General features: G+C 44.3%; 1 protein-coding gene across 8 annotated transcripts in view; it reads right to left on the bottom strand.

Annotated features, from left to right (window-relative positions):
- The window catches only part of sema4ba (sema domain, immunoglobulin domain (Ig), transmembrane domain (TM) and short cytoplasmic domain, (semaphorin) 4Ba), a 39,046-nt gene extending 23,570 nt beyond the window's left edge, over window positions 1-15,476 (bottom strand). For 5 of the 8 annotated variants that reach the window (XR_003889489.1, XR_003889490.1, XR_003889491.1 and 2 more), the window contains exon 1: window positions 3,925-4,067. The gene's annotated coding sequence lies outside the window, so the exon portion shown is untranslated. Of the gene's footprint in view, window positions 1-3,924; window positions 4,068-8,256; window positions 8,413-9,015; window positions 9,128-15,154 lie in introns of those variants that run through there. The other 3 variants (XM_011606849.2, XM_029841335.1, XM_011606850.2) reach the window with 3 other exon arrangements.
- Window positions 15,477-27,058: the final 11,582 nt, after the last annotated feature.

The following is a 27,058-nucleotide window of genomic DNA, read 5'->3' as shown; positions in this document are numbered from 1 at the left end:
CTGTCTCCTCAAGTGCCCACATGGAGGTGGATAAGTTCCAGAAAGAAGGAGGAGATGCAGGGGGATCACAGCCCCGCAGCCACTCGTGCTGCTCAAAACTTGCTGAAAGAGGCCTTAAGGTGGTTTGTGTGCTGTGTCTTAATATATCACATCTTCAGTCCAGGCTGATGAATAATTCAGATGGTGCCATCTACTCTGCCTCTCACTTAAAACATCTGCCCTGCTGGCCGCTCTGCTGGGCCTGTCTAACACTCTGTCCTGCCACAGGAAGCTTTTAGGTGGTGCGTGTCCTATGACTGTTCCATTTAACCAAGTTCCTCTATCTATATTTCCATCTTGAGCCTAATGTATAAAGCAGGGAGAGAATCAGCATATTGCTCCATGTCAAAAATCCATCTTTCACAAGACGTTTCAGGAGAAAACAACATATTTTCCATAGGCAAGTCTCTGAGCTGCCAAGGCTGAAATGGTAGGAATGTGAATAGCCCCAGAAAAAAATATACTATCATAAAGATATACAGAAACTGATGAGTTTTTTTAAAATCTTACAGGAATAAGAAATAATTTGATAACTCCAATTACACTGTATTTCCATAAAAGTCTGATCTGGGGGGGGGGGGGGGGGGGGATCACCTTGAGTTGATGATGTATAACATTCCTACGCTGGGTTACATCAACACAGAAGCACAGTAAGGAGAAAACAGAGCAGAGCAAGCTGCTTTACATTCCTCAGGCCATTAAACAAAAATAAAAGCACAACTTGTGCTGGTGACGGGAGGACAACTGCATGGGAGACTGCAAGGACCAAATGTGCAGCTCACATGGACACCTCCCTGCTTCCGTCTAATAAATAAAGATCTCTCACGTACTGATATCAAAATAAAGCTCATCCTGTTTTCAGTGAGGTAATTAGACATTAAACAGGGATGCCTGAGAGGCTTATTAGCACCATTAGCAGAGTATAGGGCACAACCCAAATCGCCCAGAAATATGAAATCCCAGCAGCGGGGGAGGGGCAGGCTGCTAAACCAGGCTCGGCTCAAGGTTGATTTCATTAAGAAGGCCCACTATATCACGCAGGAGGAACCTGAGCGTAAACCTATAAACGCCACATGCACAGGACAAGATTGTAGATGTGCACATTTGGTGGTTCAAAATAGTCGACTGGAAAGTGGAAACACACTCCGTCTGGACAATCATGCTATTTACACATTTTGCTAGCTGGGAAAAATCATATTGCGTGTTCCCAAAGCCGTTTCATTACAGTGCAGGTTTATGTGCGTTGTGTACAGTCAAAACAAAAAAGGTGCACAACAGAGAACACATGTGATCAACACGATGGTTTGTGCGGGTAAATCAGAGAAGCAACTGTACGTGTCACACCGCCGCAGACGTGGTGATTTGGCCTCGCTCCACGTCGTCGTTTCCCACATTGTGGCACCGTCCTGGACTGGGATTACACAGAGAAGCCCGCTGTGCTCCCAGAATGCATGCTTGCAGAGTTCCCATCAGTGAGTACACAGTAATAGGACTCCCCGAAGACCCGTATTTAACCTTTAGGTTACAAGTGGCTGGCCACTCCAGTGTCCAGCCCTCCTCTGCCTCAGCTATTAACTCTTTAGTTGCCCAACCTAGTCGCCACAACACGATTGACTCTGGAAAACATCTTTGATTTAACGTTGCGCACCAACAGCAAAACCCTGAAATATAAATCACCTAAAAAGAACCAATTAAAATCCCTCTTCTATCAATCTTTTACTGCATCATAAAGTTCTAATGGTGACAACGGAGAGGGTTGTTCTCCTTCAGTAAAAAATAATTCTCATTCTCGCAACAAATAAGCAACATTTTGTCTTTAGGAAAGAAAAAAAAAAAAGCAATAAGAATACTAACAATAGCACATGTAAACTGCAATCCACCAGCAATTCACACTTTGTTTAAATATGTTCTATTAATACTCCAAATAAACTGAAAGGTGTCATCCAGCAGACACACGCCCGACCCAACAATCACACCGTGCATCTCCCAGCCTCTTAACCTGAACCCAATTATTCAACAACCTTAACGGCAAGTTTTAACCCTCAAACAACCCTTTGAAGTTGTCAGGAAGAGTGAAAATGTCTTCACTTTCTAGGGAAATGTGGATTCTGACTGCGTAGCATGCAGACACACACACACACACACACACACACACACACACACACACACACACACACACACACACACACACACACACACACACAAGGGCAACAGTGCTATACAAACAGATGAAGGAGATGGATCAGAGCAGCCTAATGCTGGGAATATGCCCTTGGGATCTGCTGACAAAACGGAAACATGTGCATATGGGCCCAGCACAGAGGATTAGGCTGTGATAAAACAGTGAGATTCTGTTAGCTTTATTTTGGCTTCAACTTATCACTTTTGATTTCCTTTCTCCTCTACTGAAGTGAACAGATTTGTCCGTGTGCAACAGGTTCCTCGCTGATATTATTTTCCCATAAGGACAAAACACTTTCTAGGGACAGATTGAAACTTTAACCCATTAAAATCCAGAACACACGCGTGCAGGCCATCATCACAGGAGATCCTCATTATGTCATGAACAGCATTTTTGTGGACAGGCTTGCTTCTGGGGTAATAATATTCGACCCAGAGTGGTTTATCAGTGAGCCAAAGCTTTTCTGACAGCGTCATACAGACAGTTCATTGTCAAGGCCGTCAGTATCCAGAATGCAAGAGCCAGCTGTTTTCATTGTGGATCAAATCAAAAGAAAACAGCGGGCCGAGGTCAGCATGCATAAGCTTTTCTTCTGCAGCAGACAGAAGAATCTCCATACACGCACCAGAGAAAAATAGGCTGCCGCAAATAACTTCCATTTAGTCAACCTCTGTGAGCAAGACATGGTCCGTATCATCGGTACGTTAAACATTGTGTCTGCAAAAATTAGCGTTATTGTACAACACCAAGTGTACCAATGTCCCTTTATCACACTTAAAATATAGCTAAATGGATGCTTTTAAGCCACATATTACAGAATATAAAAAGTATAATACACAGGTCAAAAGTGTGATGTAAATAAACTGAGTAAATAATGAACTGCTGCTGCTTGGCTTGACTTTTCTTACAGTCAAAGTCCATACAGTCAAACCTGGAGCTTTAAAAAATCCAAATGTGGTTGATCTCTTCCGAAACTTTGGGCAATTAAGATCGTTTTTAACCTCGACACCCTTAATCTGGTGACCACCCTCACGGCAGCTGTAATAAAGAGAGATTTGAATATCTCCCAGCAGCACCTGATGTTTCTGTCATACAGCTGCCAACATCTCAGCGAGGACCTCCCTGACCAGGGTCGCAACACAAATCCTCTTAACAGTTTGACTGTGCAGCCTCTCAGCTACACCAGCCACGGGACAATTAGGACTTTCATGTCCTCGCTCTTGGCCATTAGCTTTTCCACTCTCCTCTGGGTTCAACCAAAGTTCCAGGCTAGGAGCTGATGTGTGTGCACTGCCTGGCACATTCACCAACACCATCACACACCAGTGGAGGAGTCCAGGTGGAGCGTTCTCCCCAAATTCTAATAAAAGGGTAGCTCCTACACGTCCACAGCCCTTGCAAATATAAACACAAGCTGTCCTTAAACTGGGTCCTCTAATGACTCCTCCTGGGCTGCTATCACACTGCGATAAAGACCGACCGCTGCAGGTACGGGGCGGTCGCACATCTGCTCACACCTACATATCCCCATCAGGAAAGAAACCAACCAGCTGAAAAGTTTCTTTCACAGCAAAATGGCAGAACGCCTGCTCACGGCTTCAACAGGTAACAAGAACTGCAACATGACCACTTAATAATTCATGAAGCCACAGCAGCAAAAAGCTAAAGAAGGCGTGGGAAGTATCCGGAACAGTGTTGCTTACACTCCAGGTCCACAAATGTTCCTTTTCAGAGACCAAAAACCGGATTCCTCCACAAAACACCAAAAGAAAATACACATAAAGAGTTCAGTAGCTCCAGGACATGACAGCTCCACAGTCTCCCTCGCTGTGTCTTACTACAGACTGCAGACACTCAACCCTCTGCAGCTCCTCCCTACATGCACCGTCACAGGGAGGGGGGGCTTAAGGAGCAGGGAGGAGGGACCTGAAGGGATATCGTGACGAATTTGATGTAAAAAAAATAAATAAATAAATAAATAAACCAAATGTCTTTAAGTACTACTAAATTCTTTTGAAGGAGTGAAGCTTTTTTTTTTTAATGTAGCAGTGCAGCCAGAAAGCTAGTGAAGAAAGCTTGAAGCAATAAAGATTAAACCTCCACATGTCTTTCATTACACGACTTTATCCACAGAACTAATGGAAAGTTCCACGCAATTCAGAAATGTTAACATCCAGGCTTCGACGGAGCCTTCAGAGACTTCAATCGCAGGGACTATTTCAGAGCCAAAGAACTGCACGTACTTTTCACCAGAAGCACTTCTTCCCTGGCTGCGTGCAACATAAGAAACACTATAAAACATTATCGTAACACTGTTCAAATCCCAAAACGCCAGGTCAATAATGCAAGCGTTCCCTTGATCTGACTGCATCATGGCAGAAAAATGTCAGCACTTTATTTCCACAGCAGAAACAAGTGTTACTATTTTTCAAGTGGAATTGTTCAAATCTGTGATGTTGCCTTTTAAGCCGCTTTGTGGGGGTGGGACCAATATACTGCCCACAATCACTGGCAACAATCTGATTAGCACTGTGAAATGGGGATTTAACCATTTCCAAGCAGGACTGCAAGATCAAAACTCTAAATATTGTCTTTCAGACTCAAGTCCCACCAACCGACGGTTCTTCATGAGAAAGGTGAAGCGCTACAATATGATGTCGTGTATTTTCCCAGGATATTTCCGGGTTAAATGGAATGAAGTGTTGAAATGGGGGTTAGCAGATGCTAATTATGCTCTTCAGGCCACCGCTAAGAGGGGAGACTTGTGAGCAGGAGGTGCTGGGATCCTGATCAGCTCTGTGTTAGTGGTCAAGGCCAGATTCCTCAGCTACCTAAGACATACCACCGGGATACTCACGGGTCCTCACACATCTGTGTCCTCACTGATAACACCCCCCCCTTCCTGAGCTGGACCACCTGCCAGCACTGGGCAGACAAACCTATGTAAAGAATCCATAGTGTTTGGAGGACCATTCCAGCAGATCTCTACACACAGTCGCACTACGACTGGTGTAACCATCTTAAAGTCACTTTTTCTGGTTTTGCAATTAGAAACAGTTACGATGAAAATGCTCATATATGTTGATGAAAAATATCGTCGTGGAAACCCAGCTTTGTTACTCAATTACTGATTTTTCTCACTTATACCGTCTCTGACACCTATTTTTGGTTCCATTTACAGCTATGTGTTGTTTACATATCTTCTAAATCATCAATATCCTGTTAGTTTTTCAAATATGTGATTTTTTTTTTGCCCCCACCAAGTTTTTTAATTTATGTAGGAAACAACTGATTGGGGATTGTATGTTTCCAGCTTTTAAAGCTTAAGTTCTACACCTAAAATGTTCAGACAAGGGATCAATGTGTCCTCACATGTCCTTGTTTCTCTATTGTAAACACTGTTTGAATGGTTGACCTTGACGGCTTTGAGGTTCCGGCTTAATTAGCATTCATAAACCCAAATCAACCTGTTTATACTGCTGATCAGAACCACACAATATCAGTGATACATTTAATAGCATTTAATTAAAATGTTTAGCGCCTTTTTTCTCACTTTGCAGCCGATTTGTATTCCGTGCTTTAACATCCTCTTTCTCGTGTCCTTCAAATTCCAACCTTACGCATCCAACTACTGTACGCCTGCCGTGTTTGTTATTTCTGTGCACGCGAGGTTTTCATTTAAACTACTGGTGGGTGGAACAGAGCCAAGCTGCACCCCCACAGGCCAAATGTGTATTAAATACTCTCTCGGATAGATGACGTTCAATAATAAAAACTGATTTCTTTTGTGACTTTGACTTTTCTAATGGAACGCTTTCAACTTTTCATGTTTTAAACAAAGGTGTACGACTGTGAAAGCACTTGCAGAGGTGTCACGGTGTGAATGACTCCTTTAGATTGTGTGTGTGTGGGTGTGTGTGTGTGTGTGTGTGTGTGTCTACTGTAGTGAATCGTGACCACGTGTGTGTTTCCAGCCATGTCTGTGACTCACCTCTGATCCTGTCATTAGACTCTTGCCTACACGCTTATTTTCTCTATGTCACCATCTTATCTGTTACTCACCGGTCTGAAACTGCTGCGAGACTTCCCAGCATCACCCATCACATGCCCACTGCATCATCCTACTGGGAATTTGACTCGCATCACGCCCAGTTTAAGCCGTTTGTGGAAAATGCCTCTGTTTTTCTAATTCCTCCCCCAAGCTTTGGACAGAAAAGTATGTTTTTGCCAGCGCTGGCGGCCAGATCAATTTTTGGATTAGCAATTTGTCAAACAGGAGCCACTGGCGCAACTCCAAAGCAACAAGACCAGTTTGAAGGGGAACAGCTCGGTTGCTCCTCAGGTGGCCCTTCATGTCGGTAGCAGCTTAACGTCCTTTTCTTCTCTGCCTCAGATCCCCCATTTCCCCTCATATATCCGGGCGTCCACACACTAATAACTGTGTCCTCCTCCTGAAGCTGAGCACAGGGAATATAATCATGAAATTTATATCTCGCAGGGCACAAATGTCATAAAATAATGGATGTTTTATAAACGGGTAATAAAAAACCCCCAGAAAACTGTTGGTTTTTTTTCCCAGTTTATGTTCAATTCACCAATGGACCAATGGATTCCTTTAATGTATTAATGCCAAGAAGCAGAATCATTTTCTCAAGCCAAAACAAATCAATCAGCAACTTAATCGCGAATGATTAAACTTTTAAAATATATCGCCTTGACCTTCTTAAAAGGCGCAGGGATATATAATAGCTTGTGCTTTTTTCTGTTGTCACCTTGACTCAAAAAGAAACCAGAAAATATTAACAGGTTCATCCAAATGTAACATCGTTTGAAAGGGAAGCTCAATAAAATGATCATCTGTTACTATTAACTAGCAATCAAACACCATTAGTGTGTCCTTAGTGAACATTTCTAGGAATCTATAAGAGTAAACTGTGATAATGACATATTTTCTCTCCATTAAATCCACACATACTGGGTCAATGACAAAAAATAATGGCCCCAATGAGAATATGCTGTGTGTTTGCTTCGTCTCAAAGACCAATTACTTCCCAGCAAACATGACCAGTTTCCCGTGGGGATATCAGTGAATGACCCTGAGAGCATTACACTTTCTCTTCATTGAATTCACAATACATCCCTGATCCCAAAGGGCTGTGTTGATGCGCTTATTCATCAAGCACGGGGGCTAACTTAAATTCAACGGGGGTAAATCCATAGTAGACGGAAAATTAGTGATGATTCAAACAGGGAAAACCCCGAGGATGAATTAGTTATGAACCTTCCACATGTGGGGCAGACGAGACATAAAATATTAAGTCAGCATCTGATTTAGAGTCCAGGTGAACTCCTGAATATCACCTTCCGCAGATAGAACCCCGAACCAGAAGTACGCAGCAGGTCAAAAGATGTTGATGGGGGGAAAAAAAGTGATTGGCTGAGCAACTAAACGCGTTGTAAATTTCTGGAGTGGGAAATCTGCATGCAGATAACGCCCACCGCATCAGTCGCCCGGACCCTCGCTGTTACACCCAGCCTATTTCAGACTAATCAGAGTGACGCACATGTTCCGTGGAAGTGTGACAAATAATTATCTGTTGCATAGCAAAAAAAAAAAAAATCAATCAAAAAGAATCAAGAAGGTGGAATACAAATGACCATCTCGGGGTTTCTGACAGAGCCTGCACACAGGAGAGGGGGGGGGGGGGGAATCACTCCTCTCCAGAGGTTAATTGTAGCTTTCCCCCTGCACATGCTGAATTACCTCTGAACCGGCGCAGGGACAAGTCTCAGCTTTACCATGGAAACCAACACCATACCATACAACATGCACACACACACTGGGGGAGCAATTACTGTAGCATCCAGCAGTGTGGCGACTGTAAGCCTCAAGCGCTCGGACCAGCTCAGCCAACAGCGAAACAGCAAACCCATTCTGTCCATCAGACTTTACTCTACCTCTACTCATTTTTGCTCCTTTACTGTACACATTCTTTCTTTCTTTTTTAAAAAAAATCATGAGCCAGGAGAGTTACCTTCAATCAGCGGAGGACAGGGTCTTGCGGTCCTCCGTAGGAGCGGCTCTTGATCGAGTGGTGACAGAGGAAAAAGGATGCTCTGCAGGGTTCCCGAGAGATGCCAGGAGATGCAGCTGAACCGGCACCGCACACATGCATCCACCACTATCACCACTAGCGAGAGCAGCACGGCAGAGAGGGGAGGGGATGGAATATTGGAAGTGAAAAAAAAGAGAGAGAGAGAGAAGAGGGGGGTTGCTCTACCAGCAGCAGAAACATTACATCATAGGCTGCCTCTGTGGGAGGGTGGGTGTGAGGGTGGACGGAGGAAGGGAGGTGCTCCTTGTAGCAGCGCTCTGTCTGTCACTCTGTCTCAAGTCTAAATATAATATTTATGATGCAGGGACCGTGTAATAAGCCTCGACGGTTGCAGCCAGAAAATGAAATAATTAGATCAGCTGCTTTTAATCGGGAGCCATCGCTCTGATCTGTAGTCAGAATGCATCTGAAATGACGTATTCTACCTAATCCCCTTGGGGTGAAGGACTGTGCGTCCGCGCCTTGATCACGGGAGCCTACCTAATGTGTATTCAGTGCGGTAATTCAATTGCGTGACCCGTGACTGCTTCGCAGTGCTCAAAAAGCATGCTAATATTCAACCTCTAAAAAAGGTCATCCTGGATTTCCGCGGGCAGCTGGTACCAGCAGGTACGATCATTTGGGCTTCACATCTGGGCTCTGCATAAACTGTGCTGTCGCAACAGATTTGTGAAATACCTCTGCGGGAATCTGCTGATGCTCTGGACACATCTGGGGGGCGGCGTCTCAGCGTGGGGAGGCAGATGTAATGAGCGTCTTTTTCCACTGGTCAGCTTGTTCTCCACCTACGCTACGGCGTGCCACAGATCACCATCATGGACAACAAAGCTCAGCACCAGAGGGTCACAAAAAAAGATACAAATACACACTCTGAAGTATGAAAATGCTGTTGAAAAGAAACACAACGCTAACGCCAGGCTAAACAAGTTCAAATCTGCAGACGATGACGATGCTTCTCTGTCGGTTTCTACTAGTTGCTCAGCAGATCCCATCTGCTTTGGACTTTCCCACTCTTTTACAGATTCAAGACATTATTGTTCTTAAATCTACATTTCTTGCAAACATCTTTTTGTTTTACCCACATTCTTTGATAACGCTATCATTTTCTGGCACCTTTAGCACCAATCGACTCAATGAAACCAGATTATTTAACACCTGAACAAATATCAGTGACCCAGAAACCCTATTTTCTCTATATTCTTTCCTCAGTTTGCCATTGGATTAGTTCATCATATACCTGCTATCACTGGCAAAGAGGGATTTATGGCCAACAAACGGTTGCAGCTACTGTATTTGTAGATGTTGGCAACAACTAGACAGTAATGACTCTGGTTTGGTGCAGAGAATCTGTAAAGCTGGTGTGTATCAGGACTCTTAACTTCAGACCATGTGACCAGCTAAGGAGAAACCTTCATGTGTAATAAAGACACAGGTTGCAATAGTTTAATTAACCATAATTTTTCATTAGAAATATTGGAGAAGCGTTTCCTTCTGGAATTTGCCCCCTTCCTGTGATTAGCTCGTTGCTAATGAGAATATGCTCCATATTATGCTGTATACTTTATACTTCTTTTGATTATGTTGAAAGCTTTAAAATAAGGAATTTAAAAGACAATGATTCATCCATATTGTTCATTACTCAATCTTGTGTATTATATAACCTGATGGGTACAGGACGAGGTTACAGGACGGCAGTCTTAAAGCACAAAGTAGCCATTACTTTATGGCCTCATGTTCAGTGTGATAATGCTAAAGCTTGATAATGGCCCCATTCAAGTCATATCTGCCATCTGTGACTACAATGTATGTATGTCCAGCTCCAGGCACAGAAGAAATCTTCAAAAACAAAAATAAACCTCATATCTGTGGGTTTAAAATTGCCTATTTTGTAAGAAAAGCTTGGATAAGTGTCAACGCGTTGTAATTATTTACCAGAAAATGCAGCCCCAACCTTACAACTTGCAAATCTGACCTTCACCGCGACACCGCCGTCTCAGTCACGTCCCACCCCAAAGGGAAAACAGACACGTAAAGAGGCACTGTATGCGCAGCGGAGACATTAATAAGTGCGACAGTGCCGGCAGAAAAATCAATCCAACTGCTCCTTTGTCCGTCTCCCTCGGTTTCAAATGGAGGGCGCATTCCTCGCCGTGTTGCCGGTTGGCTGGAACGCAGATAGAAGTGGGAAGAAGGCTGTGATTCCCAGTGTTTGGGAACGTATTGAGCAGAGGAGCCTCTGGGAAGAAGGGTACCCCCCCGAATGTAAACGGCGCCCCAGATGGGCCTGACCTTTGCTATCGCAAATTGGCCGAACCCCTCCTGACCGCAGGGGACGAGCGGCTCGGGGAGCCAGCGAGGGCCGCAGCACACAGGCCATCACTCTGCTGTCCAAATGAAAAGCCTCTTCGCCAACAAGCCGCTCCGCCACACTGTTGTCGACAGAACGGCGGTGGTGAAAGATGAGACGGCGGCGCCGAGCTCTTCAGGACGACAAAAAAAGGCCGTCGCGTAAACACTGGGGCGGATGAATTCTAACAAAAAGCAATCTGGATAATTCAGTTGTCGGGATCACAGAGGGGGGAAAGGCAAGTTTTGACTGATGCTCCCATATAGATCATATAGATCCTTCAGCTTCAAGTCTCTGTCTTATAGCAGTTTTTTATCCGTCCTGCAGCTACTGTAATGTACGTGTGTGTTTTGGTGACAAATGTCTGTCTTTTCTCAAAGAAAGTCGTAAACGGAGCGCTGACCATTAGCAGACAGTTTAAATATTTATACTCAAAAAGGGCTTTTTCCAGTAGCCTGAATCATCGACCCCGTCTGTCGGCATCAGGTTGGACAAATTCGTCTTTGGTCACTGTCAAAGAATACTAACCATTCCAACGGTCTAGATGCTTCCATCAGGATACGGATGAAAGCGCTGCTCTGTTTTGAAATGGTGATCCTAATCCCCGGCACACAGGCCATAAAGCTGAGCGATAGCGGAGCCCCGCCCTGCTCCGGGGGCCTCAGAGGACCGGGCTACAGCTGTTATGATGAATGGGGCAAAATCATAAAATTCCATTATACCACTTTGGCATCTGACCGCGTGTTTAAACATGGCGGGCTAAAGAAATCAATCTATAAACATCTTTTTTTTTTTTCTTCCTCTTATCCAAAGACCTGGACTTAATCATGGATGTCACCGCTGCTCCATTTCCTAATATGGTTTCCTTTTTTTTGGTTTAACAGGTTTATCACTTCGCCCGTCAACTTACACCAGGACGAATGATTAGAAATAACAACATTTAGGTAAACAACCTGGGCTCTTTTGTTACAGAACTGTCAAACCGGTTAGCAAGTTTTGGTACTGCAGTATCGAGTTCGACGTTACCCTGGCAACGCAGTGATTATATTCACCTCACCATTCACATCCCACTCTCACCCCCCCAAGAAACACTTTGCAGTTCAACACACTGAGCTGGCAAAACAGGAACAAGACAAAAAAAAAAACAACCATTGTTAGTATAAAAGAAAGAAACTCGCTACCCTTTAGCGAGGTGTGAGAGGCCACATCAAACAGGTCCTCACACCCTCGTCTTTCAGAACTAGGTGCATATATTTGCCTTATTTAATTTTCTCTAAGGGGAATGTGCCCGTTGCGAAGTTAGGCTCGGTATTCCGGAGGATTAAAGTGGTCGACGAGCACCCAAACCAACCTGCAATTGCCAGTGGTGCCTTCTCCACAAGCTGCGTATTATTCTGCTTTTTAGTGTCCGTCTGCAGTGAGCAATCATAATTTGAGGCCTGCACTTAAATGGCAGGTAAGTCAGGAACACAGTCAACCCTAAATATGCAGAAGCCTGCTTTTCTTTTTTCCAAGCTGCACTAATAACAGAGTGTCATTCCAATAAAAAATAAACATCTTAATTTGAAGCTGGATATGAGGGGTGGCACATGTGTGATGAACACCTGAGTAGATGGTTCTGTTTACGTCCTCCCGTCTGCTATTGAACTCAGCAAAGGCGTAGCTGTGCTTCTTGGTTGATGCATAAGAGGAAAATGAACAGCTAGAACAGTTTAGAGCGGACATTTTGAACCAGGTTATACAAGAGGCTACAGGAAAACGTTTGTGCACCAGTATATTTTCCATTTTATGTTTAAACATGCTGCCTCTGTCAGTAACTATCTGTCCTAGATATAAATAAGCCGATGATAATAAAATGGACTAAGGCGAACATTTACAGTGCGCTATAATAAAGAGAGTAGGAGGTTTTGATAAGAATTAAAGAGCTCCAGCTTCCTCATGGACCTAGCATGAGCCATTTCATTATTTATTTAGTGTTGATAACGTTGAGCCGGGCGAGAACATACGTCTGCCCCGTTAGGTAGCTCAGGTAGGAAGTGCTGGAGGGGGAAAAATGAGAAATTATTAACTTTGCTAACATTCGTTATTGCTGTCGGGTCAATAATTCACAATTAAAGCCCTCTCGACTTGAAATGAATTTAGTGTTGCTTCATTTGTGTTTGCACAATAGAGACTAAACTGTGTTCCAATAGGTTGAGTGATTCCTATGATGCCTGATAAGTTCACCCACACTTCCCCAGCCGGTAACTATTAACCAGGTCAACCGCAGGAGGACAAAGGTAATAATTAAAATTTGGTTCCAAGGTTGTTGACTATCCAGGGACTTTAGCCTCACAAATCTACAAGACTAACGGATAAAACCATAAACAATCACTCCGAAACACAATGGATCTCAGTTATGTAGCAAAGGAACTCACTAGCAATACCCCCGAGATTATTAATTAATAATGGACAAAAGGTAAAACTTTCAAGGTTAATTTGTATTTTGTGTGAATTATGTCAAATAACTCAGATTATTTAGGTCGCTAAAAACTTTTTTTTTGTATAATTCAGTGTGGCTAATTTAAAGTATTCTCATATGACACGACCGGAAGTGCGGGAATGGAAATAGCTGCTCTTTGCAGATCAACACGCCCTCCCAAAAGCCCATTCATTTCCAATCCACCTGCAGAAAATGGCTATCACGTTTCATTTTCAGAGCGCAAACCCGAAACAAGGGTGATAAAACAAAATAATGCCACTGATGCAGCAGCAGATCAGGCCTCCGCTTCTGTGCCTCGCCCAAAAATCCTCGCAGGTCACTCCTCTCTGCGGGGCCTCTAAACTTAGCTCAGCCCAGAAACAGCAGATCAGAGGAAGTGTGCATGCTGATGGGCCCGAACATGTGCGACAAAATTCAACACTCTCAGGCATCGCCGGCGACAACAGCAAAGACCTCTGGAGGTGACACCAGAGGGACGAATAAAATGACACATAAAAGCCACAGAAGACAATTGGGACGTCCAGTAAAACTGAAATGGCTTAAAAACTTTTCCTCCTACTTCATTGTTTTGGAAATGATCTGAACTTTTCTGTGATTTTTCTGTTTGTGCTTTTGACCACAGGTTGCTCTAGTATTGGATACACACATTACACATTCCATTTACAAAGAAGAGGACTGGTTCACTTGAAAGTGGATTCAATAGTACCTGTGCGTGGTTTAAAAAAAATTTAAAAAATGGGATTACAGGGTGATTTTAGCCATCTGCCTGCCTTCAAGACTGCGTGGCCTCTGCGTGACCTGTCCCTGTACTTTGAATGATCCCATTTGTAACACTTTTTTGGGAGTAAGTGCATCTATTTTACAGAAGTGAGCACTGAAAGGTCATCCTTGAGTCACCCTTGAGTTACGTAATGCTTTCTGCAGCTCTGTTGCAGTGTGTACTAGAAAAGTACAGTACTGTCCTGTACTATGGAGCTGAGACGTGTCCTAGAATAAGACTATTTACTGGCACCAACGACGGGTTTTAGGTCGTTTGAGTCAATTACTGAAGATGAGGTTAAATGCAATTTATGCCACACAAATGTTACGCATTCATGTGTGTGTGACAATAAATAAAGAGTTAAACTATGCCTCTAAGGTTAAAAAAAGAACATTATCACCCAGGTTTTTGTTGACTTGGTCACATGATGGTTTAGGATTTTTCCATGATTCTTGACTGGTGGTTTCTCTGTTGCTTCCACAGGAATGAAAAAAAAAGGTTGTTTTGTTTATATATTTGAGCAAATCTGACTGCACTCATCTGAACACATCGACCAGCAAAAGGAGAGTTTATTCATGCACTATTCTGCGGGGCATAGCAGGGGGCTGCCTGCTTTTATTTTAGATTAGCCACCGGCTGCCAGATAGAGCAGCTGCAGCACAGCTACAACATGGTGGCGATGTTCTGGGCGAAACATGGGCTGGAGCTTTATGGAAGCGATGGCTGACTTCATACTCAACAGATCTAACAGGATTCCCAAACTGACTCCTTTCCTCTCCTGCGGAGTGCGGCACCATCGAGCCGTTGTTGTCTCCATCAGTACAAGAAGTTGAGGAAGCTAACGGACACAATCGGGTCATCTGTGTGTTTAATATCAGGCTTTAGCTGCTGGAATCTGGAGTCTGTGCTTATGAGTTCCAGACAGTCACATGATCTCGATATGCTATAATTAACATAAATGATCTGCCCCCTTTTGGACTTTAATGACAAAACATGTGTCTCAGTGTTGTAGCTAGAAACAGTTAAAGATACTCTAGACTTTTTTTTTTAGTGGTGTTTGTCTGTTTGTGCATGAACTGAAGTGGCCACATTTGGGAGCCAGACGCGGATCGTCGGCTCATAAATGCAGCAATTAGAATAGAAATGAATGCACACGTGTTGAGTCCATACGGTCAGCTGCCAACAATGGTCACAGCGGTGGGTGTCAGGAGAAAAAGCAACCTCTTACCCAGTTGAGAAGCCCTCTGCAGCAGCCTGGTTTATGGTCTGTTCACCGTCTCTGGACTGTTTGGGTTCCAAGAAGACGTTTCACCTCTCATCCAAGTATCTTCATCGGTTCTAGCTGACTGTTGGGGAGTTCCAGAGACCTTTACTGCTCCACTCTCATTATGCAGGTCGTTGAAACTCAGCTTGGGGTTCGAGAGAGGAGTGAAAGAAGCCATCCATGTCAAACTGGAAAGACCGTCATTAAACAGGGGGTCTGAGACGTCACCTCGCACCTGTTTACACTACACTCTTGAGAAACATCCCCAGGAAGAGAAGAGGCCATTCACAGGTGGCCAGTAACGAACCCTAATGTGCCAAGTTCCAACGACCCGCATAATGAGGGGCGGAGCAAGCAACAACCAGGTGACTGAAGCTCCAAATGGGTGAATGGCTCCTGAAGAGTAGAAGTGTCTGGAACTTCATGGAACCCAAACAGTTGACAAAAGGTATTTTCATAACTGAATCATCAGCAAAGAGAGCTCTCAGACATCTAAGTACAACAAAGTGATAGAGGAGTTTTAGCCCCCCCAACCTTTAAATCTATATGTTACTGATTTTAAACAAGACATATGCCCACATCTATGCTCCTCGTCTGTGGATGAAAAGCAGCGAGCTACTACTCTGAGATAAAAGAGGCTTTACAAAGGACCCACATGTGACAAGAGCTGAAAACGATCCCTTCTGCCGTAACTGAATATGTCATCAAAGCGGAGACCTGCAGCACAACATGACACACAGGGCGATTGAATGTCGCCCGCCTCAGGAGGGCTGCTGGTAGACTTCAGCGAGGATTCTCCTACATGCATCAGAAGAGGGCTATAAGACACAGGGAGATTCTTGAGCGGTGATAAGCTCACGTCACCGACCAGGGATCTCTTTAGATCAAACGAAATCACTTTGTTTCATCAGATCTCCAACACGGTGAGACGTGAAGAGTCAATTAGATGTCTAAGTTTGAGGGTAAAGACCTTGAATCATGTGTCCGATGCCCTCAGGGTGCTGGTTAGCATCCTTAATGCCACAGGACACGCTGGATAATACCACAGTACGCTGACCTGAACAGGCAAAAGTATACGCTCGATGAGTAACTGCAGGTTTCATAGCTCCAAAAGGCATTCTGCTGTAAACACAGTCAAAATTCTACTCACAGGTTCTATCTAATTAGCAGATTTTACCCGATGCTGTGATTGGATGTGAATTTTATAGCAATAAATGACCCTGGTCTATAAATGTTACATATTATCTATGGCTCAGAAGATATTCTCTTAAATCTAAAGGATTTCTCGCCGTTTTCATCCATATTTATCAACGCTTCTATATGAAAATGAGGGTGTGCCACAATGAGAGCTTGAATGCCCTGATTATTTGTATTATACAAAACAATTTTAGCATCTGAAAATGATAAAATCAGGGCACTTTGTTTTAACAGCTGATCAACATAAAAATGACAACAACCGTTTGAAGCCATCTGAAGATTTCACAAGGAACTGGTGCAGTTATTTTAGACAATCTATTGATTTAAACTCTGCGGAAGTCTGAAAATATTTTAAAACATCCATGAACTTAAATAAAAGCAGGATTTAGCCAGTATAAATACTTGTGGCTACCTTTGGGGAACTGATTAGGGAACGTGTGTAAATGATAGCACATCTCCCTCTTTGTCTCTCTCTCGCTATCTCTCTCTCTCTCACACACACACACACACACAGGGACACACACACCATATCAAAGAGCTCTTCTTGAGGCTTTGCATAGCAAACAGGTGCTAGATTAAATCCAGAGCATGGAAACAACAGCTCTGTGTCTGTTACTTGGCTTGTCCCCACAGAAATCAAGTCAAAGCCTGAAGTGATCAAATCCAGTCCCTTGTTTAAAGGCAGAATTTAAAAGTCACATTCAAATGCCAAGAAAAGCTAAATTAGACAAATCTAATCTTGACTTCTAAAGACAGCAAGTCTGGAAGAAGTCTAATAGGATTCCTGCACTGCCTTTACTCCATATATCCATTAACTGTGGTCATCACAACCACAACAGTAAACCAACAGCAACCATGAAGTTAAAATAAATGGCACAAATTAGCTATAGTCTCAAATTTGAGGCCAAAATGTATGTTTTTCATGGTATAGAGTCATACTGTACATACTCTTAGCCACACTTCTCACATTTAAGACACGAGTGCTCGACTGATGGGACATTGTGGGAAGAACTTGGGCGTCAGGTTTATTTTTATTTATTGTTTAAAAGATCATAAAAAGTTCCACCGACTTTCCATGAACACAACTGACTGAAATAGCTCCGTTTCTGGTGAAAAAACTGCGGGTCAGTTTTGTCGGCCACACTTGTGAGTGCAGGAGAAAGTCAGTTCTCATCATAAATACTGCATAAGCTTTACCCAAGAACAAAAAAGACCAAATCAACAACAAAGTCACAAGTAGGACAAGTCTGCACCTGCAGCGGAGCGCCGAGCACAATGACATCATGCAGAGCAACATGATCTCCAGACGGTTGTGAGCACCAGCGGTCCGAAGAGTAAAGTCAGCCTTAGAGTTGTAATTTCCTCCCTTCCAGCAGCAGTGCAGCGTTTGCTCTCTTCTCACGCTCTGCGCATTTCTCCCAAGGTTAACGCAACAGTATCATGCAGAGGAGCATCTTGAGAGCAGCCAGACCAGCTGAGATGTCACAAATATGCAGCCTCGTCTGTTTTCTGTCAGTTTCCGTGGCGTCTCTCGTGTCCAGCAAAGCCTTCCTTAACACCACTGCGCATAAAAGGCTTGCAGAGGTTATCTGTAGCTCTCTGGATTTGTAAATAAAGCGTAATTCTTCACCCTTAATTTCAGGATAAAATGCTGTGTCAAGGCTGAGGATTGTGCTACACTATGTAGAATCGGCTACAGAGACCAAACTAGGAGAGATTATAATCAAATCCCATCATCTCCACAGAGTGACTTTCAAGGTATTTACAGAGTAAAACCAGCAGCTGTAGACAGATTTATCAGAGATAGAGCTGGAACAATGAGAGAATATTGGGCTCTCTGTTGCAACTCTTATTTTCTACTGTGCACAGGTTGATTGCACCCGCCCCTCAAGGACTGCAGTGAATTATGGCTGGAGATGACGGATCGGGTTCCCGTAGTGGCATCCTGAACACACGCCTGTCAAATAAAAACATGACAAAGTGCTCCAGCCATGTTAGGCAGGCCAAGACAACAGCTTTACAGCAGTCTTGGAGAACAGTAACTGTTCCGATATAAAAGCTTATGTATGAGTTCCTAATAAAACACCAATAGAAGAGCGACACACGTGACACAAAAGGGTTCAAGGTAACAAGGAAGATAAGGAAAAAGCCCTCCGCGTGGGGAAAACAGCCTTTCAGTTTTTACATTTGAATTGAATAGTAAAAAATGATACTTTCAGATGTTGGATTAAACGCAAAATGCCCCCCCCCCCCCCCCCCCCCCCCCCCGAATTATGATACCAATGGTTCTCTATAATCTACAATCGCAAATGTGCACTTCAATCGAGCAAAGCTGTGAAAACGAAATGAAATTAATTAGGATTAACCACAAACGCCATCATAAGATAACTTTGATTACTAGATATGTTCTAATGCTTTGTTTTTGTTTTGTTATTTTATGTTTTATTCAGGTCTGAAATTAATTTGATCACATTATTATGCTGCCAAATGTGAGGCGGAATAAACAGTGGTTCCTTGAAATACGGCGCCATCTACTGGTCGGGATGGAATTGCGCAGCTCATTGATAAAGCCTGGCTTTATTATTATTATTATTGTTATTATTATTATTATTATTATTATTATTATTATTATTATTATTATTATTATTATTATTATTATTATTTATTTATTTATTCACTTCAGCAATCGGCAGGCATGGCTGAAGGGTACCCCTTTTATTTATTAATTTACCTTTCAAGAAAGGAACATAGAAATATGCAAACATTTATGTATTTATAACTGAAGGCGGTTAAAAGAATCTTTCAAAAAGTTGAAAGAGCCCCGATTTTCCATCGTATATACATTAAATTGATATATTTGCTTGTCTCCATATAAATTTAAAAGAAACACAATTTATAGCACTTAGCCTAATTACTTTTAGATTTTCTTCCTCAATATTGTTTCAGATCCAGGCAACTCGTGCTCATATTAAGAGCTTGATATTTTATCTTGAAGAAATGTCTGCGCTCCTTCAAAGAAGTAAACTCGCACCTTCCTTCAATGATAATTTACTCCAGGGAATAAGAACACCCACCACGTGTGACAATATCAGAGCAGAGAAATGTCATCCTATCACAAGTTGTACATCAAACTTTGTCTTTGACACTTTGCTTTTAAATATTATTCTCTTCAAAGAACAAAAAAGTCCACATGTAACGTTACTTCTGGTTAATTTTTCAAACACATTTAGGGGATTTATTTCTGAATACACGTCTGTACATTTCTTCTGGCTCCCTGTATATGAGAAAGAATGGCCCCGCTATATTTAGACTCACCCTTTATAACAGCATGGCTTTGAACCAGGGCTTTATTTCTGCCATCATTAGCAAAAAAAAACAACTTCAACCCTTTATCAAAACAACTGTTTCAAGTTTTACAATTAAATGGAAAATGATGGAAGGTCAGAATGAAGACCTCACAAAGATACCTGCACGAACGTGAGAGAGAGAGAGAAGGAGCGAGAGAGAGCATAAAATACAACAGAAAATTTGACTATTAAAATAACAACATCTTATCACGTCACCTCCATGTTGTGTCTTTTTACTGGCAGACAAACCTCACATATTGAGGTCCTCACCATCCAGTGGAGCTTTGGCAGAAACCTCCTTCAGCCAGGCTCCAGACCTACAGTTTCTTTCCTAATTGCTTATTAAAACAGCCAACGTCAGCATCATCAAGCCTTAAATTGATTTTTACAGGCATATCTGAATCGACCGCAAACAAACTTTCTCTGAAACCATAATGTGTCATTTTACAGTGAATTCAAATAAAAAGTCTTATTTAATCAAGCGAATTCATTCCTGCAGTATCAGAGGTGAGGACGGACGACCTTGGATTAGCTCAGTGCATTGTCAATAACAATTTAATAAAGACTGAAAATCATCCGAACATGATGAATACGTTTTTAAAAAGACCAAGGAATAGAACTCAATTACAAATCCCATAAAATAAGCCATACATGCAACGATGCTGCGTACGCAATTAAGTCCTTTGTAATTTAATAACTCTGCACTAGAATCTGAAAGCAAGTTTCAGCTCAGGGTGCACGATCCCTGACCTGGGAGAGGGACAGGTCATTCTTTTAAAAAAAAAAACCCAATTTCATAAAATAAACACTAGAAATCCTTCACGCTCACTTTGGCTTTAAAGTGAAGGGCTTTCCAGAGGGCGTGTCCTCGGTTTTCTCTGTTCAGTGGGGAGAGGACACATGCAGAAACCGGAGAGGAAACGTGAACAAGATAGTTGCAGTGGAATTCCACCCTCTGCCAGGAAGCGGCCGCCGTCCCCAAAACAGCTCTTCCTGTATTTGAGAGCAATTTCTCTATTATTCACACAAATAATAGAAAGCCCCCTCGTTTAGTCTCCTGTCTCTGTGCGTTATCTCTTCATTATGTATCACAGGACATCGTCACATGAAAATATGACACAGCAATAGAAATATATTTGAAGTTTCATTTATTTGCCCTCTGCTCCTGGAGAGAACCCCACAGAGAGTGCAGTGGATAGAGAGGGGGTTCTGTTTGGGAACCTAATGGAACCTCGCTGAACCACCCTCCGATCACTTCCTGAACGCCCGTGCTCAACATATACGGCGTTATTTCCAACGCTTGAATGGGAAGAGGAAATAAGTCGTAGCGCGACATCCTCGGCTGGTCGTGAACTCTTGGGGGCTCATCAAAGACGGTTTCCAGGCCTCGGGGATGCGGCTCACAGATCCCGAGCCAAAAAGTTTGGCTCAAATTTCTGGTGCTCCAGAGGAAGCTAGAGAATTCTTTTGCAAGTTTGGACTGAAAAGTTTGAGAATGGAAACATCTGGGGACAGATGGGAGGTCGTTCTGTGAGGCTGGAGACTTCCTTGGCTGTTTTAAAAGCTAATGAAGTGAAAAGTTAGTACGGTATAGTCCCATTATGGTATTAGCTGTATACAGCACAGCAGCACTACACACCTGATAATGGGCTAAACCTGAGGAAGGTAACTGCACCCTGCTGAGCACGAGCTCAGCCGTTCTCAGGGACACTGACCAGCTCAGGGTGTCTGCAGAGTTGTGAGGAAGAATTGTTGGGATTGTAGGTGTTCAGCCTCCGTTTCTTTGTGTGTTTGCTGTAGGATGGTGAGCAAACTCCAGGTTCTGTCTATATGGGCGTTAGCTGCAGAAGATTCGAGGGGGCGGGTTGTAATTTTGTCCCAATGACCTCTTAATGACCTGATCATTTTCTGAGTCCTGCAACATCTCTGCCTGTTTATGTCCCATCATCTACTTTGAATGACACAGAATGCGAAGCCCAAAACGTTCCCTTTTCTGTTTCCTGTTTCTCCTAGCGTGAGTTCCTTTTTCGGAGGTTTCGGGGACAAAATTAAAACTTCCAAAACTAGATCGTGCGTCAACAATATATCACAAAATATCCAAAATGTCACCCAGCCAGCTTGTTCAGAGGAAACCTGCTTTCACGGGTTTGACCTTTATGTCAAAAGTGGCAGGATTAGATGATCAATGCTCAGTGGTTCCTGGGTGACCCCACAGAGGATGGATGGATGGATGGATGGATGGATGGATGGATGGATGGATGGATGGATGGATGGATGGATGGGTGGGTGGGTGGGTCGGGTGGATGGATGGATGGATGGATGGATGGGTGGATGGGTGGGTGGGTGGGTGGATGGATGGATGGATGGATGGATGGATGGATGGATGGATGGATGGATGGATGGATGGGTGGGTGGGTGGGTGGGTGGATGGATGGATGGATGGGTGGGTGGGTGGATGGATGGATGGATGGATGGATGGATGGATGGATGGGTGGGTGGGTGGGTGGATGGATGGATGGATGGATGGATGGGTGGATACATGCTAAATGCTAAATGCCTGGACTCTAGAGTCTAAATGCCTGGACTCTAGAGTCTAAATGCCTGGACTCTAGAGTCTAAATGGACTCTAGTGTCTAAATGCCTGGACTCTAGAGTCTAAATGGACTCTAGTGTCTAAATGCCTGGACTCTAGAGTCTAAACGTATGGAGTGTAAATGTAAGGACTCAGTTCTGTCTGAACATCACAACAGCTACAGCAGACGCTAATTCTCATATTGGAGCTTTGCCAAACAAAACGAAGGGGAAGACAAAGAGACAAACCCTGGGTAGGTAAAAGGCAGGGGCGCCATGGGATTAGACGAGGATCACGCACAGGATGTAAGACATTAAATACTTGAACTTTCCTTTTGTTTTAGGATGCCAGGCTGGATGTGGTGCGATAAACATGGTGAAATCCATTTAGAAACCGATGTGAGATTTTATTTCTACAGCAGGAGGATTCAGGTGGACACCACACAAGAATTACGCAACGCACACAGTTAAACTCCAGTCCTCTGACTACTCTAGCGGTGATTTGCAGCCACTCATTGTGCGCGCTCTCATATTGGCCATTATTGTTTTTATTATTGGCGCCTCTTTGCCTGAGTAGAGCTGGAAGGTCAGCGTTTTCAATTACAGATGCTTGGGCTGATAGCTAGTATCAGATTCTTGATATCACTGGAGCCGGTGGACGCACAGTTAACCTCCTGGAGGCCCAAATCTGCCCGCCGCAAAACTTTTCCTGCTGCATCACATCACATCGCATCACGGAAATGAATAAATCTGCCCGGCGATCGATTCGACTCCATCATTTCGACCCCATCGGTCTTGAACGTGCTGCGTAGCACCGTGGCGCTGCAGCAATATGAAACGATTCTGACTGGTTATCCATCAGCAGCACGCGCCGCGCCTGCGCCCCTGCGTCCGCCTTAATGATAGTAACGATGTTCCGGTTACCACAAGGGCTGCGAGGTCACATCCTTCAGTCCTCTAACGCGAACTGTCGTGACGGTCGGATCTAAACTCCCGCTCCAGATTACCATTGCAAATATTGCTGCAGCCTAGTTCCTGTTTGGCTAAGATGGCTTCTTAGTGCGTGCACAGTCTCTCCTGTAATTATGACATTTTCAAACCCATTCTGGCTTCCAAACAACCCTTTTCCTTAGCACGATGTTGCTCCCCTCATTTTCTTGGAATATATTTCTGCTGAAACGCTCCTGTCTTTCAGAGCTTTCATTATTTTTCTCCCTCTCTCCCTCTGCTTTATGCCCCTTTTGCATCTTCTCCCCTCCCCTATCTCTCCGTCCTTCTCTTTCGCTCCCTTTTTTTTTCCCCGTGGCTGCTTTTCATTCTGTTTTCTTTCATTGTTTTTCTTTTCTTCCTCGCCTAGGGACCACATTTTTTTTTCCCTCTTCCTCTATTCAGGTTTTCTTTATTCTCTTTCCTGAATAGTTGTGGTACTTTAAGGGGAAGGGAGAGGGGAGGGAGGTTAGTTTCAGTCGGCGCCGTAGAACAAAACTTCCTCCCACACCACATGCAGTGTCTCCTGGAACGAGTTTGTCAGTGACTTGAAGACGCAGCCTCCCTCCCATGTGCACCAGCACGATGACAACCCTGCCGGACGGGTTTAAGGCCGGGCAGACGCGGCGGTCGCCCCCGGAGGCTCACGCCAGCGGCCGAGCTGTGTTGGTTGAGGACGCGGGCGTCATGTGGCGACGGGAGATGTTGTGGTTTGTTAAACCAACCGCCGCTGCGCGCGAATGTGATTATCTCCCAGGAGAGGTGCGTAGAGGGAGGCATTTGTGCCTCACGAGGACATCTTCATCACTGCAGAGGGATGACAGGCTACCTTACAGGAGGCAGCCCCACGCCGAGGAGCTGGGATCTCCAACCGCTGCCGCCTCAGAGGGGCCCCCGCTCGGATAAGAGCAGACAACAAGTGAATAAGAAATAATCAAAACGCGGGCGACAGTTGGCAAAATTGCAGACATGAAGTAGCCGTCCGCATTGAAAAGGGGAAAATAAAGTGTGGGGCAGGGAGGGGGGATCCATTACTGCACTCCTGGAAGACAAAACCACAGCAGCCAGTTAATCTCCCGATATCATGACAGAAATCATCCTTCTTTCTTTATGCTGGTAAAAAAAAAGAGGCTCCTGCACCTATGCTTCTCTTCCACACACACACAGACAGGCACACACACACACACGCACGCACACACTCAATTTAAGGCGAGACTCAATGGCATTGAGAGCAGGCTGGATAAATTGGAAATGATTAAAAATGCAGAATTGACAGGGAGACCGATAAAACTTTCTCACTATAAGTAAGAACGGGAAAAAACCAGCATGATGGAATGGCAGGCTTGAAGGGGAGAGAAAGGTGAAAGACAGATGAAAGTGAAGAGAGATAAAAGCTGGAGTGAGGAGGGTGTGGGATAAAGCAGGAGGAAGGGAGGCAGAGATGAAAGCAAAATGAGAAAGATAAGAACAGAGTGAGAGAGACAGAGAGGGAAACGGAGGAAGAGATAGATAGTGTACAGAGCAGAGAGAGAGGTAACCATGGAAACAGCAGGAAGGTACAAAAGAAGAAATAGACAAAGGGTTTGATTTAAAAGAATGAAACTTGGCCGAAAGAAAAGTAATTCCGACTGAAAATTCTTACCAGGAGGCGGAGGACTAATACAAAGCGGCGGCGGCGGCCATAGAGGGACGGCGTCTGCTGCAGCCCGTGTCGCCGTGGTCGCCGCCGACCGGCGCAGGGGCACTCCAGAGACCTCTAGTGTTAATAGGCTTCTGCGGTTCATTGTGGGCCTCACCTTGAGTGAAAACTGGGGCCATTTCACTATGTAGGACACTCGCTCCATCACGACGCCTCCTCTCCTCAGACACATCTGTCCTTTACGCCAAGAGCTCGCCGCAGACTGCGAGGCGGGTTTTTTTTTATTTATTTATTTATTTATTTTCCATAAGAACACTTTTCCATGAATCACATAAGGAGGGAGAGACCTCAGAGTGACTAAAATAGGATAAAGTACCTCTCCCACCTTACTGCAATGAGAAAAAAGCTGCATTCCTGATAAGGAGATATGAGTTCGGCGCAGTCCCACATTGTGTTTGCTGACTTGCTGAATGAACTTGAGGTGCACGTTGGAACCCGCACTGTTGACTAGACTTGAATAAATGCAAGGCGTCCATATATTACGCCCGGTGTTTGTATATCTATAGAGTTACAGACAGACACAGGGTGTTTTATACTGTGGTTTTTGAGTCTCCTGTGGCTATCTCTCTTTCTCCCTTCCCCCTCTCTGTTTTTCCTCTCCTCTCTGTCTTTCTCTTTCGTCCTCTGTCTCTGTTTCTCTCACTCGCTACCCCTCCCTCCCTCCCTCCCTCCCCCTCTCCTCTTTCTCTTGATCTCTCTCTCCTCCTCTCTCTTGCTCTCCCATGCCCCCCTCTTTTCCTCGCTCTTATATGCTCTCTCTCCTCCTCTCTTTCCTTCCATAGCTCTCTGTCTCACTTGCTCGCCCCCCTCTCTGTTCCTTTTATATCCTCCTTGCTGAATGCTCTTCTCCTCTCCTCCCTCAACTCTGTCTTTTCTCCTTTATATTCAGTTCTGTTTTTTTTTTCAGGCTCCCCACACTCCTTTCTCCAATGTTGTCTCCAAGCAGAGCTATTTCATTGCTAATATTCTGTCTTTCCATTTAGTACCCCCCCCCCCCCCCCCCCCCCCCCCCCCCCCCCCCCACAAAAGCGAAGCGTAATCTTTTATTGGGGTTTGGCGATCTCTGCATGCTGTCTTGCGGCTTGCATGAGAATGATTGGTTGAGCGAATTCAAACCTCGATTTGTTGAAATATATATAACAGCAACGGCGAGCAAATGCCGACAGCATCGGCTAAAAACTGTAGATGGATTTTTTTTTTTTAAATCAGACTTGAGGCTTCGCCACCTTGCCTGAAGATGTTAAAAAACTTGCTCATCTTATTTTGTGCATTTGTATTTTGCCCCCCCCCCCATCTGCGTCCAGTCTGTTCCCACTGACCTTAATGGGAGAAGCTGGAGGCATGCAACCAGGGTGTGGTAGCTAGGTTATATTCCATCTGCATGGCTCAGATTCAAGCTGTTTGATTGTCTCTTATGAAAAATCCTGCTGTGCCTTTTTCTTTTCCATTTCCCCCACTTTTTCCCCCTTTTTTTAAATTTCGTGAATGCTTAATTACAGCAGCCAGTCGTGCTTTAGACCAACACACTGTGCAGAGGAGAGACTGAGCCAGCTCTGGAAAATAACAGAAGGTGTGTGGGCTCGGACGCGGGCCTGGCTGGGACGTCGATCCAAAGACTCAAAGTTCAGAGCGAAGGGCAACCTACCCCCCCTTATGTTGCACCTCTGTGTTTCACATGACAAGATCTTTGCATATCTGTGAGGACCTCGCAGCTCTTCCAAGGACCTACGGGAGGGTGAGTGGGACATACCCTGTATGCAAAGGGGCCGAGTTACTGCTAATGTACAGCAGAGACCCAAACGCGGATAAATCGGATACATTTACCAATGAATCCTCATGCTTTTTCTTTTTTTTTTAACGGCTGGCTGGGCTCGTCTCGGGGGCTGAAACAGACAGCTGACATCTCTATCAGCCCCGTCCCACCACACCTCCCTCCCTCACTGAAAGTAAAGTTACCACGTTGACCCGGATCGCGGGGACGATGTGACTCCGCTCTAAATGTTTGGCCCCACGTGCTCCAAGCAGACAACCGAGTCAGAAGTGTGATGTCACCGCTGCCAATGCGTG

This window comes from Takifugu rubripes, chromosome 9 (genome assembly GCF_901000725.2).
Source record: "Takifugu rubripes chromosome 9, fTakRub1.2, whole genome shotgun sequence".
Lineage (NCBI taxonomy): Eukaryota > Metazoa > Chordata > Actinopteri > Tetraodontiformes > Tetraodontidae > Takifugu > Takifugu rubripes.
This window is presented reverse-complemented; position numbering and strand designations above follow the sequence as displayed.